Raw genomic sequence first — 8,705 nt, 5'->3', positions numbered from 1 at the left:
TCGCTTCATTGTTTCGAGACAGTGTTAGTTTAGGTGCAAGATTGGTGCATGGTTTGCGCATAATGCACCATAGGCTCAAAAACCATTGTGGAAGCACCCGATGATACTCCTAGGTGAAGAGGCTCAAGTGGAAGGTCGGTTCGATCTGTTTGGAGATACTGCTAATCTTGATGCAAGATGGGTGAACAGTTTGCATGGAGCGTACCATTTGCTAAGAAATCCATTTGGACGCACCCCAATAGAACTCCTAGATGACATGTGTCATATGGAATCTCGCTTCGGTCTGTTTGGAGATATAGTTAGTTTTGGTGCAAGATAGGTACACAGTTTGGGCCTAATGCATCATAGGCTAAGAATCCATTTGGGATGTACCCGATGATACTCCTGGGTAAAGGGGCTCAAGTGGAAGCTCAGTTTGGTCTGTTTGGAGATAGTGCTAATCTTGATGAAAGATATGTGCATGAATTGCATGGAATGTACCACATGCTTAGAATTCTATTTGGCAGCACCCAATAGAACTCCTAGATGACGTGTGTCACATAGAATCTCACATCGGTCTCTTTGGAGATAGTGTTAGTTTCGGTGCAAGATAGGTACATGGTTTGTGCCCATTGCACCATAGGCTAAGAAACCGTTTTGGACGCACACGATGGTACTCCTAGGTAAAGGGGCTCAAGTGGAAGCTCGGTTTTGAGATAGTGCTAATCTTGATGCAAGATAGGTGCACGAATTACATGAAACGTACTATATGCTTAGAAATCTTTTTGGACGCACCCAATAGATCTCCTAGTTGACATGTGTCATATAGAATCTCACTTCGGTCTCTTTGAAGATAGTGTTAGTTTCGGTGCAAGATAGGTACATGGTTTGTGGCTAATGCACCATAAGCTAAGAACCATTTTGGACGCACGTGATGTTACTCCTAGGTAGAGGGGCTCAAGTAGAACCTCGATATGGATATAGTGCTAATCTTGATGCAAGATAGGTGCACAGTTTGCTTGGAACGTTCCATATGCTCGGAAATCAATTTCGACGCACCCGATAGAACTCCTAGATAATGTGTGTCACATAGAATCTCGCTTCGGTCCGTTTGGAGACAATGTTAGTATTAGTGCAAGATAGGTACACGGTTTGCGCCTAATGCACCATAAGCTTAGACACCATTGTGGAAGCACCCGATGATACTCCTAGGTGAAGAGGCTGATGTGGAAGCTCGGCTCGGTCTGTTTGGAGATAGTGCTAATCTTGATGTAAGATAGGTGCACGGTTTGCATGTAACATACCATATCAATTCATACGCACCCAATAGAACTCTTAGATGATGTGTGTCATATGGAGTCTCGCTTTGGTCTATTTAGAGACAATGTTAGTTTCAGTGCAAGATATGTGCACGGTTTGCGCCTAATGCACCATAGGGTCGAAACTATTGTGGAAGCACCCGATTGTACTCCTAGGTGAAGAGGCTCAAGTGAAAGCTCGGTTTGGTCTGTTTCGATATAGTGCTAATCTTGATGCAAGATAGGTGCATGGTTTGCATGGAACATACCATATGCACGGAAATCAATTTGGACACACCTGATAGAACTCCTAGATGATGTGCGTCATATGGAATTTTGCTTTGGTCCATTTGGAGATAGTGTTAGTTTTGGTGCAAGATAGGTGCACGGTTTGCACCTAATGCACCATAGTCTAAGAAACCATTTTGGACGCACCCGGTGGTACTCCTTCGTGAAGAGGCTCAAGTTTAAGCTTGGTTTGGTCTGTTTGGAGATAGTTCTCATCTGGGTGTATGATAGGCGCACGATTTGCATGGAACGTACCATATGCTTAGAAATCAATGTGGACACACCCGATGGAACTGCTAGAGGCACCCGATGGAACTGCTAGCTGAAGTTTCTCATATGGAATCTCGCTTTGGTGCAGTTGAAGATAGTATATTCACAAAAATCAATTTGGACGCACCCGATAGAACTCCTAGATGATGTGTATCATATGGAATCTCGCTTCTTTGTTTCGAGACAGTGTTAGATTAGGTGCAAGATTGGTGCATGGTTTGCGCATAATGCACCATAGGCTCAAAAACCATTGTGGAAGCACCCGATGATACTCCTAGGTGAAGAGGCTCAAGTGGAAGTTCGGTTCGATCTGTTTGGAGATACTGCTAATCTTGATGCAAGATGGGTGCATGGTTTGCATAGAACGTACTATATGCTAGGAAATCCAATTGGACGCACCCCAATAGAACTCCTAGATGACATGTGTCATATGGAATCTTGCTTCAATCTGTTTGGAGACAGAGTTAGTTTTGGTGCAAGATAGGTACACAGTTTGGGCCTAATGCGTCATAGGCTAAGAAACCATTTGGGATGTACCCAATGATACTCCAAGGTAAAGGGGCTCAAGTGGAAGATCAGTTTGGTCTGTTTGGAGATAATGCTAATCTTGATGAAAGATAGGTGCATGAATTGCATGGAATGTACCATATGCTTAGAAATCTATTTGGAAGCACCCAATAGAACTCCTAGATGACGTGTGTCATATCGAATCTCACTTCGGTCTCTTTGGAGATAGTGTTCGTTTCGGTGCAAGATAGGTACATGGTTTGTGCCTAATGCACCATAGGCTAAGAAACCGTTTTGGACGCACACGATGGTACTCCTAGATAAAGGGGCTCAAGTGGAAGCTCGGTTTTGAGATAGTGCTAATCTTGATGCAAGATAGGTGCACGAATTACATGGAACTTACTATATGCTTAGAAATCTTTTGGAAGCACCCAATAGAACTCCTAGTTGACGTGTGTCATATAGAATCTCACTTCGGTCTCTTTGGAGATAGTGTTAGTTTCGGTGCAAGATAGGTACACGGTTTGTGCCTAATGCACCATAGGCTAAGAAAAACCATTTTGGACGCACGTGACGTTACTCCTAGGTAGAGGGGCTCAAGTAGAAGCTCGATTTGGATATAGTGCTAATCTTGATGCAAGATAGGTGCTCGGTTTGCATGGAACGTTCCATATGCTCGGAAATCAATTTTGACGCACCCGATAGAACTCCTAGATAATGTGTGTCATATAGAATTTTACTTCGGTCCGTTTGGAGACAATGTTAGTATCAGTGCAAGATAGGTACATGGTTTGCGCCTAATGCACCATAAGCTTAGACACCATTGTGGAAGCACCCGATGATACTCCTAGGTGAAGAGGCTGATGTGGAAGCTCGGTTCGGTCTGTTTGGAGATAGTGCTAATCTTGATGTAAGATAGGTGCACGGTTTGCATGTAACATACCATATGCCTAGAAATCAATTTATACACACCCAATAGAACTCTTAGATGATGTGTGTCATATCGAGTCTCGCTTTGGTCTATTTAGAGACAATGTTAGTTTCAGTGCAAGATAGGTGCACGGTTTGCGCCTAATGCACCATAGGGTCGAAACTATTGTGGAAGCACCCGATTGTACTCCTCGGTGAAGAGGCTGAAGTGAAAGCTTGGTTTGGTCTGTTTGGATATAGTGCTAATCTTGATGCAAGATAGGTGCATGGTTTACATGGAACATACCATATGCTCGGAAATCAATTTGGACACACCCGATGGAACTCCTAGATGATGTGCGTCATTTGGAATTTTGCTTTGGTCTATTTGGAGATAGTGTTAGTTTTGGTGCAAGATAGGTGCACGGTTTGCACCTAATGCACCATAGTCTAAGAAACCATTTTGGACGCACCCAGTGGTACTCCTTGGTGAAGAGGCTCAAGTGGAAGCTTGGTTTGGTCTGTTTGGAGATAGTTCTCATCTTGATGTATGATAGGCGCACGATTTGCTTTGAACGTACCATATTCTTAGAAATCAATGTGGACACACCCAATGGAACTACTAGAGGCACCTGATGGAACTACTAGCTGAAGTTTGTCATATGGAATCTCGCTTCGGTCCAGTTGAAGATAGTATATTCACAAAAATCAATTTGGACGCACCCGATAGAACTCCTAGATGATGTGTGTCACATGGAATCACTTCGATTCATTTGAACATAGTGTTAGTTTAGGTGCAAGATAGGTGCACAGTTTTCGCCTAATTCACCATAGTCTAAGAAACCATTTTGGATGCACTTGATGGTAATCCTAGGTGAAGAGGCTCAAGTGGAAGCACAGTTTGGTCTATTTGGAGATACTGTTAATCTTGATGCAAGATAGGAGCACGGTTTGCATGGACATAGAATATGCTCGGAAATCAATTTAGATGCACCTGATGGAACACGTAGATGACATGTGTCATATGGAACCTCACTTTGGTGTGTTGGGAGACAATGTTAGTTTCTGTGCAAGATAGGTGCACGGTTTGCACCAAGTGCACCATAGGCTAAGAACCATTTTGGACGCACCTGATGGTACTCCTAGTTGAAGAGGCTCAAATGGAAGTTCGGTTTGGTCTATTTGGAGATAGTGGTAATCTTGATGCAAGATAGGAGCACGGTTTGCGTAGTCAAAGAATATTTCTGGAAATCAATTTGGACGCACCCGATGGAACTAGTAGATGATGTGTGTCATATGGAATCTCGCTTTGGTCTGTTTTGAGACAGTATTAGTTTCTGTGGAAGATAGGTGAATGGTTTGCGCCTAATGCACCATAGGCTAAGAACCTTTTTGGACGCACCTAATGGTACTCCTAGGGAAAGGGGCTCAAGTGGAAGTTTGGTTTGATCTGTTTTGAGATAGTGCTAATCTTGATGCAAGATAGGTGCACGGTTTGCATGGAATGTAACATATGCTTAGAAATCAATTTTGACGCACCTAATGGAACTCCTAGATGACGTGTGTCATATGGAATCTCATTTCAGTCCACTTTTAGATAGTGTTAGTTTTGGTGCAAGATAGGTGCACGGTTTGCACCTAATCCACCATAGGCTCAAAAACCGTTGTGGAAGCTCGTGATGGTACTTCTTGGTGAAGAGGCTCAAGTGAAAGCTCGGCTCGGTCTGTTTGGAGATAGTGCTAATATTCATGCAAGATAGGTGCATGGTTTGCATGGAACGTACCATATACTTGAAAATCAATTTGGATGCACCCGATAGAACTCCTAGATGATGTGTGTCATATGGAATCTCACTTTGATCCCTTTGGATATACTGTTAGTTTCGATGCAACATAGTCTAAGAAACCATTTTGATGCACTCAATAGTACTCCTAGGTGAATAGGCTCAAGTGGAAGCTCGGTTTTGTCTATTTGGAGACAATGCAAATCTTGATACAAGATAGTTGCACGGTTTGCATGGAACATACCATATGCTAGGAAATCAATTTGGACACACCCGATGGAACTCCTAGTTGACATGTGTCATATGTAATCTCGCTTCGGTCCATTTGGAGACAATGTTAGTTTCGGTAGAAGATAGGTGCACAGTTTGCGCCTAATGCACCATAATCTCATAAATTATTGTGGAAGCACCGAATGATACTCCTAGGTGAAGAGGCTCAAGTGCAAGCTAGGTTCGGTGTGTTTTGAGATTGTGCTAATCTTGATGCAAGATAGGTGCACGATTTGTATGGAAACTACCATAGGCTTGGAAACCAAATTGGATGCACCCAATGAAACTCTTAGATAATGTGTGTCATATGGAGTCTCTCTTCGGTCTGTTTAGAGACAATGTTAGTTTTGGTGTAATAAAGGTGCACTGCACGGTTTGCACCAAATGAACCATAGGCTCCAAAATCATTTTGGACACACCTGAGGGTACTCCTAGGTGAAGAGGCTCAAGTGGAAGCTTAGTTTGGTCTGTTTGGAGATAGTGCTAATCTTGATGTAAAATAGGTGCACGGTTTGCATGGTACGTATCATATGCTTAGAAATCAATTTGGACACACCTAATAGAACTCCTTGATGACGTGTGTCATATGGAATCTCCCTTCGGTCCATTTGGAGACAGTGTTAGTTTCGGTGCAAGATAGGTGTACGGTTTGTGCCTAATGCACCATAGGCTAAGAAACTATTTTGGACGCACCCAATGGTACTCCTAGGAGAATAGGTTCAAATGGAAGCACGGTATGGTCTGTTTGGAGATAGTGCTAACCTTGATGCAAGATAGGAGCACGGTTTGCGTGGAACATAGGCTAAGAAACTGTTTTGGACGCATGCGATGGTACTCCTTGGTGAAGAGGCTCATGTGGAATCTTGCTTCAATCTGTTTGGAGACAGTGTTAGATTAGGTGCACGGTTTGCATGGTACATACCATATGCTCAGAAATCAATTTGGCCACACCCGGTGGAACACTATCTCCAAGGGGCTCAAGTGGAAGCTCAGTTTGCTTTGGTTGGAGATAGTGCTAAACTTGGTGCAAGATAGGTGCACGAATTGCATCGAACGTACCATATGCATAGAAATATATTTGGAAGCACCCATTAGAACTCCTAGATGACGTGTGTCATATAGAATCTCACTTCGGTCTCTTTGGAGATAGTGTTAGTTTCTATGCAAGATAGGTACACGGTTTGTGCCTAATGCACCATAGGCTAAGAAACTATTTTGGATGCACACGATGGTACTCCTTGGTGAAGAGGCTCAAGTGGAATCTTGGTTCTTTCTGTTTGGAGATAGTTCTAATCTTGATGCAAGATAGGTGCACGGTTTGCATGGAACATACCATATGCCTAGAAATCAATTTGGACAAACCCGATGGAACTCCTAGATGATGTGCGTCATTTGGAATTTTGCTTTGGTCTATTTGGAGATAGTGTTAGTTTTGGTGCAAGATAGGTGCACGGTTTGCACCTAATGCACCATAGTCTAAGAAACCATTTTGGACGCACCCGGTGGTACTCCTTGGTGAAGAGGCTCAAGTGGAAGCTTGGTTTGGTCTGTTTGGAGATAGTTCTCATCTTGATGTATGATAGGCGCACGATTTGCTTTGAACGTACCATATGCTTAGAAATCAATGTGGACACACCCAATGGAACTACTAGAGGCACCTGATGGAACTACTAGCTGAAGTTTGTCATATGGAATCTCGCTTCGGTCCAGTTGAAGATAGTATATTCACAAAAATCAATTTGGACGCACCCGATAGAACTCCTAGATGATGTGTGTCACATGGAATCACTTCGATTCATTTGAACATAGTGTTAGTTTAGGTGCAAGATAGGTGCACAGTTTTCGCCTAATTCACCATAGTCTAAGAAACCATTTTGGATGCACTTGATGGTAATCCTAGGTGAAGAGGCTCAAGTGGAAGCACAGTTTGGTCTATTTGGAGATACTGTTAATCTTGATGCAAGATAGAAGCACGGTTTGCATGGACATAGAATATGCTCGGAAATCAATTTAGATGCACCTGATGGAACACGTAGATGACATGTGTCATATGGAACCTCACTTTGGTGTGTTGGGAGACAATGTTAGTTTCTGTGCAAGATAGGTGCACGGTTTGCACCAAGTGCACCATAGGCTAAGAACCATTTTGGACGCACCTGATGGTACTCCTAGTTGAAGAGGCTCAAATGGAAGTTCGGTTTGGTCTATTTGGAGATAGTGGTAATCTTGATGCAAGATAGGAGCACGGTTTGCGTAGTCAAAGAATATTTCTGGAAATCAATTTGGACGCACCCGATGGAACTAGTAGATGATGTGTGTCATATGGAATCTCGCTTTGGTCTGTTTTGAGACAGTATTAGTTTCTGTGGAAGATAGGTGAATGGTTTGCGCCTAATGCACCATAGGCTAAGAACCTTTTTGGACGCACCTAATGGTACTCCTAGGGAAAGGGGCTCAAGTGGAAGTTTGGTTTGATCTGTTTTGAGATAGTGCTAATCTTGATGCAAGATAGGTGCACGGTTTGCATGGAATGTAACATATGCTTAGAAATCAATTTTGACGCACCTAATGGAACTCCTAGATGACGTGTGTCATATGGAATCTCATTTCAGTCCACTTTTAGATAGTGTTAGTTTTGGTGCAAGATAGGTGCACGGTTTGCACCTAATCCACCATAGGCTCAAAAACCGTTGTGGAAGCTCGTGATGGTACTTCTTGGTGAAGAGGCTCAAGTGAAAGCTCGGCTCGGTCTGTTTGGAGATAGTGCTAATATTCATGCAAGATAGGTGCATGGTTTGCATGGAACGTACCATATACTTGAAAATCAATTTGGATGCACCCGATAGAACTCCTAGATGATGTGTGTCATATGGAATCTCACTTTGATCCCTTTGGATATACTGTTAGTTTCGATGCAACATAGTCTAAGAAACCATTTTGATGCACTCAATAGTACTCCTAGGTGAATAGGCTCAAGTGGAAGCTCGGTTTTGTCTATTTGGAGACAATGCAAATCTTGATACAAGATAGTTGCACGGTTTGCATGGAACATACCATATGCTAGGAAATCAATTTGGACACACCCGATGGAACTCCTAGTTGACATGTGTCATATGTAATCTCGCTTCGGTCCATTTGGAGACAATGTTAGTTTCGGTAGAAGATAGGTGCACAGTTTGCGCCTAATGCACCATAATCTCATAAATTATTGTGGAAGCACCGAATGATACTCCTAGGTGAAGAGGCTCAAGTGCAAGCTAGGTTCGGTGTGTTTTGAGATTGTGCTAATCTTGATGCAAGATAGGTGCACGATTTGTATGAAACTACCATAGGCTTGGAAACCAAATTGGATGCACCCAATGAAAACTCTTAGATAATGTGTGTCCATATGGAGTCTCTC

Source organism: Sorghum bicolor, chromosome 8, assembly GCF_000003195.3.
Source record: "Sorghum bicolor cultivar BTx623 chromosome 8, Sorghum_bicolor_NCBIv3, whole genome shotgun sequence".
In the NCBI taxonomy this organism is placed as follows: Eukaryota; Viridiplantae; Streptophyta; class Magnoliopsida; order Poales; family Poaceae; genus Sorghum; species Sorghum bicolor.
Note: the sequence above shows the minus strand (reverse complement) of the source record.